This window comes from Thamnophis elegans, chromosome 1 (genome assembly GCF_009769535.1).
Source record: "Thamnophis elegans isolate rThaEle1 chromosome 1, rThaEle1.pri, whole genome shotgun sequence".
Lineage (NCBI taxonomy): Eukaryota > Metazoa > Chordata > Lepidosauria > Squamata > Colubridae > Thamnophis > Thamnophis elegans.
In genome coordinates, this window is record NC_045541.1 from 179526786 (window position 1) to 179534713 (window position 7928).

Consider the following 7928-nt stretch of genomic DNA (forward strand, 5'->3'; position numbering starts at 1 on the left):
GCTAGCCAAGTGTTTTAATGGCCGGATGCCCTTCCTGTCGCCAATGTGGAGTTTTGTTCAGCAGATACATTCTCAAGTGTGTCCTTAGGACCACAACGTTAGCCCCAAATTTCTGCTGCTAAGCGAGACGGTTGTTAAGGGAGTTTTGCTCCATTTTTGCGACCTTTCTTTGCCTAGGTTGTTCCTGCAAGTCGTTAAATTAGTAACGCGGTTGTTAAGTGAATCTGACTTCCCCATTGCTGGTCAGAAGGTCTCAAAAGAGGATCATGTGATCCCGGGACACTATGACCCTCATAAATACGATCCAGTTGCCAAGCGTGTGAATTTTCATTGGGTTACCATGGAGATACTGTAATGGTCGTAAGTGTGAAAAAAAGGTCATAAGTCCTTTTATTTCAGTGCCATTCTAACTTTGATAACTGAATGAACAGTTGTAAATCGAGGACTACCTGTCCTCCAGAATATGTGGCATACTATTATGGGGCAGCGTAATCTTTTGGGGATCAGTGTCCAGTTTTTCTCTTCAATTTTTAATATTTTGTTTTTCTTTCCACTTCTTAAAAGTTCAACCAGGGAATTCTGGGAGTTGAAGTCCACAAATGCTGACTGGGGGATTCTGGGAGGTAACCTCTATAACATCTTAAAAGTTGACAGTTGCAAAATTCTCTACTAGATGCTTTTAGCCCATAGCCCTGGGATCTCCTGGTGGTCTCTCTTCCGAGCATTTAGAGAGTCCAACCTTGCTTAGATCCTGAATGTTGGTCAGATATAATGACCCCCCCCCCTCCGCCAACAATCATAGTTGCTTGTTTTTATTTAGCACAAAAATATGTCGGTCGCCCTGATTTTTTTCCAACTTGTGTTCAAAATGGCCGACTAAAGATACTGACAGGAGGATAAAAATTACCCACTTCTTAAACTGCAGCCAAACCCAACATCATAATTCATAGCGAGACCAACCTAAAAGTAATTAAAGCCTTTGAAATAAGGCTGTAAAGATGAAAAGAAAAAGGCACAGAGGATGAACACCACAATCTTGTGGTCAGAAATCAGTTTTAACTAAAGGGACTCCCTGATTTTTATTTATTTATTTTTTTGGTCTCTCTTCAGGATCGGGATGGCACACCACCAGGTAATCCCACAGCTGCAGGGCTGATTGGGGGGGGTGGATCAAAAACAATTGCATTAAAAAGCAACAATATTTTATTTCTGGTTGCTGAATTCGTGAGATAGATGTGGGCTCACAAAGTTGCAAAGTCATTTTTTTTTGAAAGAAAATTTTATCTGTTTTGTGTTCTCTGGGATTAACCTGGGTGCTTCTGTGTATATTTTGGCTATCAGCTGATTATTGGGGGGGGGTCCTCTGGTGACCTTGGTGTGTGTGTGGGGGGGGTCTCTGAACTATGTGAAATACCTTCAGGGTGTGATCTGTGACTCACTTGCCTAAATAGGTAACGTTCAGCTTTCTCTGGGCTAAAATTCAACCCAGCCTCAAGGTTTGTAACTGCACGATCGCATTTATATTACATGCAGGCAGTCCTCGTCTTACAACAGTCCATTTAGAGACCGTTTGAAGTTGCAAGGGCTCTGAAAAAAAAGTTACAGCACCCCGCCTGGTGACGTGATTTTAAATTCAGGTGCTTGGCCACCCCGACTCACATTTATGACGGGTGCAGTGTCCTGGAGTCACTTTTGCGACCTTCTGGCAAGCAAACCCCATGGGGAAGCCCGATTCACTTAACAAGCATGTTACCAACTTAACAACGGCAGGGATTCACTTAACAAAACTGCCAAGAAAGTTCGTAAAATGGAGCAAAAACTCAATTAAGAGATTTCTCACTTAGCAACATAAATGTTGGTTGTAGGTTGAGGACTAATGTACAGGTAGTCCTCAACTTAACAATCGTTCATTTAGTGACTGCGAAGTTACAATAGCCCTGGAGAAAGTGACTTATGACAATTTTTCAAACTTATGACCATTTCAGCATCCCTATGGTCACGGGATGGAAATTTGGACACTTGGCAACTGGCATGTACTTATGACGGTTGCAGTTTCCTGGGGTCACGTGATCCACTTTTAAGACTTTCTGAGAAGGAAAATCAATGGGGAAACCAGATTCACTTAACAGCTGTCACTAACTTAACAGCTGCAGGGATTCACTTAACAACGGTGGCAAGAAAGATAATAAATCGTGCAAAACTCACTTAACAAATGTCTCAGTGAGCAGCAGAAATTTTGGGCTCGATTGTGGTCATAAATCGAGGACTACATGTATTTCATCTAATTTTTACAGCTCATATTATTTTCCCTATTTTCCCAAACATCTACTGTTAAATTTACAATGTAGAGAAAGTCTGTTGAACTCGGGCTCATTTCTGCATAAGCGTCCACATAATTTCTCTTTAAACGTATTAGATAATATATTGTTGGAAGAAACGTCCTTCTGGGTTCGGCTCCAAGTGGGGGAAAAAGACACTGGAGACATGGAGACTGCTTGGAAAGATGGTTTAATGGTGGACAGGACCCCATGGTTTAAGGTCCTGGGCAAAAAAGGCACATGGGAGAGGGAGAGAGAGAGAGAGAGAGAGGGAGAGGGAGAGGGAGAGAGATTTATACCCTTTGTTGGGCTTTGAATTTGATCTTGTGTTCTGATAAGGAGGTAGATCTTTGTTATGTAGAGTAGACTGGCTCAGGCCTTTATGACCCATTGACAAAGGGGTAGTGGTGATGGTGAATTTCTGCCTCCCTTTCAGGGAGAAATATTCTGCCATTTTAATATTTCTTAAATATTTCATTTTCCTAGGAGAGGGGTGGGTGCTGACTTCCTACAATATGGTATTTTATTACGATTACTAGTTGATTCTTTTAATTCTGCCCAGCATCTGATATGCAACTCCGGCACACCATCAGTCAGTAAGAGAAAGGGATATTTCCTTCCTGCAAATGTAATTAATAAAATAAATAAATTTAAAAATCCCATTTTTCTTCCCCATTACGATAATTCTTTAAATTCAGTAGTTTTTATATATTAACCAGCTAGGAAGTTCAGGAGGAGGAGATGAAATGGCATATGAAAACAACAGAGGCAAGATAAGTAGAAATACAATATATGCCGGTACCAATTTCATATAATATTAATTAACATCAAAAAGGGATTCCAGCATTTTTAAAATGCTAGACAGAATTAAAAACTCTTTCTTAATTCAACACTTCAGAAAACGAGGGAGCAAAAACTTTGTTCATAATTTCCCAGACTTCAAAATCAAATCCTAAAAGCGCGCGGAACGATATTTATTTGGCAGAAATAATAAACCCTTTTAATTAAAAAACAATTAAGAGTTTGCCCACATTGCCCATAATGCTTTGCTTCCAGCCCTTCCTCACGCGCGTGCGCACTCATAGAAGGGCCCTTTTATGCGCTTGCGCAGAGCCATGTCAATGGCTAAGTTTCTCGCGAGCTCAGAAGGTTTCCCCTTTCGTTCCTCGGAGGGAGATGGAGACCTTGTTCGCGTTCTCCGCATGCGCAGTGAAGAGCTCCACCCAGTGGCCGTGGAGCGATATTGCGATTAGTTTGCCGATTGAAGAATTGGTCCGTGCGTATAACTTCGATCTCTGGAAGATTCCTGGGTTCGAGTCCCGCCTTCTCCCCCCAAATTTTTTTCGGTGGCTGCACCAGGAGCAAAATGTTAGGATAAAGTGGCAATGGAGATTATTGCTAATATTATTAATAATCGTGATATTAATGTTAATAATACCCAAATACATAGTTATTAATAATAACAATATCCCTTTGGTTATTTGCAAAGCATAATCCAATTTAAAAATTCTTATTCTAAAAAGGAGGAAAAGAAACAGCTGCCATTTCATTATAGGGTAACCTCTGTGCAATATAACCATAATTTATTGAATTAACCCAGATGCCTGAGTAAATTATTCCTGTGCTATATATACTAACCACACTAGCTTATTTGCACAGCATCCAAATAAGCCAAGATCGGGCCTCTTGGCTTAGTGATTTTGACCTGATATGGGCACCTGACAATGGGGATGGCCCAGTCACCCAGCTGGCTTTCATGCTAAGACAAAACTAGAAATCTGTCTCCTGGTGTTTGGCCCAAAATCCCCCAGCTGCCTTTCACACCTAAGGCAGGACCAGAACTCCCAGGCTCCTGGTGATAGGCCCAAATTCACCCAGCTGCCTCTTATTCCTAAGGCAGGGCTAGAACTCCCAGTCTCCTAGTGATGGGCCCAAAGTCCCCCAGCCAGCTTTTATACCTAAGGCTAGAACTAGAACTCCCCATCTCCCCCTTTCTAACCGGGCGCCTTCACCAATAGGCAAAACTGCTCTATTTCTTTCCACCTCTCCGATGATCAGTTCATTGGACTAAACTATAATAACCTTTCCCTGGCCAGGATCCCCCCATATGTTAAATGGGGAGCCAGAGGGGGGGGGTGTATTTTTCTTCCTTTTCTTTGTTTTTCTTCCGTCCCTCCTTCTTTCTCCTTCTTCTTGGTCTACCAAACTCTGCTTCTTCTGCCTCTTTCCATTGCTTAAGGTAAGGGTTAGGTTTAGGATTATGGTTAGGTTAAGGGTTATGGTTAGGTTTAGGTTAAGGGTTATGGTTAGGTTTAGGGTTAAGTTAAGGGTTAAGGGTTATGGTTAGGTTTAGGGTTAGGTTAAGGGTTATGGTTAGGTTTAGGGTTAGGTTTAGGGGGGTTAGGTTTAGGGGTTAATTTTAGGTTTAGCGTTTACAGCGTGCTTCTGTCTCCGCGCTGTTGTCGCCCTGTTGATGACGCCAGCTACGCGGTTTTGTCGAGTGCGGTTTAGTCGAACGTGGTTTTGTGGTGGAACCTTTCTGCCCAGCTCTGCATTTTTGGATGATGTCGGGATATTCTTTATCGTATTCATTTACTGAAGAATATTAAGAATATTAATTCTAATACGTTGCTGTGTATACTGTGTTGGAAGCATAAATCACATCCCTCCACGCTTTCTTGAAAGAACTGGAAATTGGTTATATATGAAATATATATGTGGGAATATTTCCAAAGACTTTTTGCTTTCAGAGATTTATGCCTCATATTTATCTCAGTCCTGATACATTTTTTTAAAAATACAGGTAATCCTTGACTTACAACAGTTCATTTAGTGACCCAGGACCGTCTTTCACACTTAACGACCATCGTAGCGTCCCTGTGGTCACATGATTTATATTCAGACACTTGGCAAACTGGCTCACATTTATGACGGTTGCAGCGTCCCGGGGTGATGTGGCCCCCCCCCCACTTTTACGACGACCTGACAAGCAAACTCAATGGGGGGAGTTGGATTCACTTAACGGCCGTGTGACTAATTTAACAACTGCAGTGATTCACTTAACAAAAGGGGCAAGGAAAGTTGTAGAATGGGCCAAAAAGTGGCTTCGCAGATTTCTCACTTTGCAACGTACATTCCGGGCTCAGCTGTGGTTGCAGGGCTGAGGAGTAGCTGTATCTTATTTAATTTTGTTGCAAAAAGTCCACCTTTGCAAGCCAAGGGAGCCATTTCGACATTGTCACGACTTAGAATTTCAACCGCTGGGCGGAAAATAGGTGCAAGGTAATTCTATCCTAGAAATACAGGTAGTCCTCAACTTACGACCAAACATTTGTGTTTGCCAGACCTGGAAGCCATCTTTCATTTTTGGGATTTCATGCCTGCCGCACTTTCTACTGTGGGAGAATGGGAGGGGGGATTATACAGAGAATGGGTGATGTGTAGCCATAACAACATTCTTTCTCCGAAAGTCAAGGTCACTTTTGAGGAATCTTCCTTCGTGGCAGTGGATGATTGGACCTTGTGGGTGTGGGGGCAGGGTCTTAAACTTTTAACTTTTACAGAGCCGAGGTGGCGCGGTGGTTAGGGTGCAGTACTGCAGGCCACTTCAGCTGACTGTGATCTGCAGTTCAGCGGTTCAAATCTCACCGGCTCAAGGTCGACTCAGCCTTCCATCCTTCCGAGGTGGGTGAAATGAGGACCTGGACTGTGGGGGCGATATGCTGACTCAATTTGCTAAAAAATTTGTAAACCGCTTAGAGGGCTGAAGCCCTATGAAGCGGTATACAAGTCTAATAAATAAATAAATAAATAAATAACTGGGTGGGGAAAACCTGGAAGCTTTCAGATTCGACTTTTCCCAGATGTGCCAACATGACATCTCTAATAAAATGGGACTTTGAGGAAACTCAAGGCTCAGAGTCTTCTTTCGTTGGAACCCTGACACTGTTGTTAAGCGAGACGTTTCACTGAGTTTTGCCCCATTTTATCACCTTTCTTGCCACAGTTGTTAAGTGAATCACTGCAGTTGTTTAAAGTTAGTAACTCAATTGTTAAGTGAATCTGGCTTCCCCGTCAGGTCGCAAAAGGGGATCACCAGACCCTGGGGCACAGCCACGGTCACAAGTATGAACCAGTTGCCAAATGCCTAAATTTGGATCGTGTGACGATGGGAATGCAGCAACGCTTGTAAGTGTGAAAAACGGCCATAAAGTCACTTTTTCAGTGGTGTTGTAACTTTGGTCACTGAATGAACTGTCGTAAGTTGAGGACTATGAAGTTAGAAGAGAACCCCCCCCCCCAAGGATCATCTAGACCTGTGGTCTCCAACCTTGGCAACTTTAAGACCTGTGGACTTCAACTCCCAGAGTTCCTCAGCCAGCAAAGCTGGCTGAGGAACTCTGGGAGTTGAAGTCCACAAGTCTTAAAGTTGCCAAGGTTGGAGACCACTGATTCTAGACCATATGTATACCGGTGGTCCTTGACTTACAGCCATCTGTTTAGTGACAGTTCAAAATAACAGCACTGAAAAAAGTGACTTATGACCGTTTTTCACACTTATGACCGTTGTAGCATCTCCATGGTCACGTGATCAAAATTTGGGTATTTGGCAACTGGCATGGATGTGCAGCGCCCTGGGGTCATGCAACCCCCATTGATGACCTTCCCAGTCAATGGTGGAAGTCAGACTCACTTAACAACCTCATGGATTCACTTAACAACCGCAGCGGATTGCTTAGTCACCGTGACCAAAAAACCCTGTTGTAAAGTGGGGTGCAATTCACTTAACTGCTTTGCTTAGCAACGGAAGCTTGGGGCTCACTTGTGATCCGAAGTGAACTTGGGAGGGGCACCCAAGGATCATCTAGCCCAACCCCCCTGCAATGGGCCAAAATGCTGAGTCAACCACCCTTGAGAGATGCTTGCCTATGCAACCAGATCTTTCGCATGCGCCCAAGCAAACCGTTCAGCAGGAATGATGTGAATTTCTGGTCTCGTGAGCTCTGAAGATAGGCAGGGTCGGGTTGGAAAAGAGGCCACAAGGAAAGCCCAGGGCCGCAGGGTTAGACTGATTTCTTTCTTCTATAAATAAGATATTTTAACAATTGGGAGAGACTTTTAATGCCTCTGGCTTGGCTCAATCAAGATTCGGTTGCAAGAAAATCACTTTATTCAATTTGGTAGGATGGTTGCAGGGTTTCCTGCAGAGAGGGTACATTGAAACAACAAAGATGGCTGCTCGGGCCCAGATTTGAGCCCGCAGTCCTTTTATAAAACATTCAAGGCACCTGTTGTGGCCCACTGGCAGCAGCAGAGTCGGACAGGGAGGAGGTTGGGGAGGAACATGGGCCAGTCCTGGGGGCTGAGGAAAGCTCAGAGGAGGGCTCTGCGTCGGAGGCAGAGAGGGAGTTAGACAGCAGTGAGGCAGAGGAAAACAGCTGGAGCCTGTTCCCAGTGTGCACATGCGCAGAGCTGCCAGAAGACAAGAACAAGTAAGAAAGCAGGGTCGACTTGGGAGTAAAGCCACACCTATTGCTATTGGCCCCTCCCATAGGGAACAAAAGAGGAGTGAATGGGGAGGGGGCTTTTGCAGGAAACAATTCGTTCTTT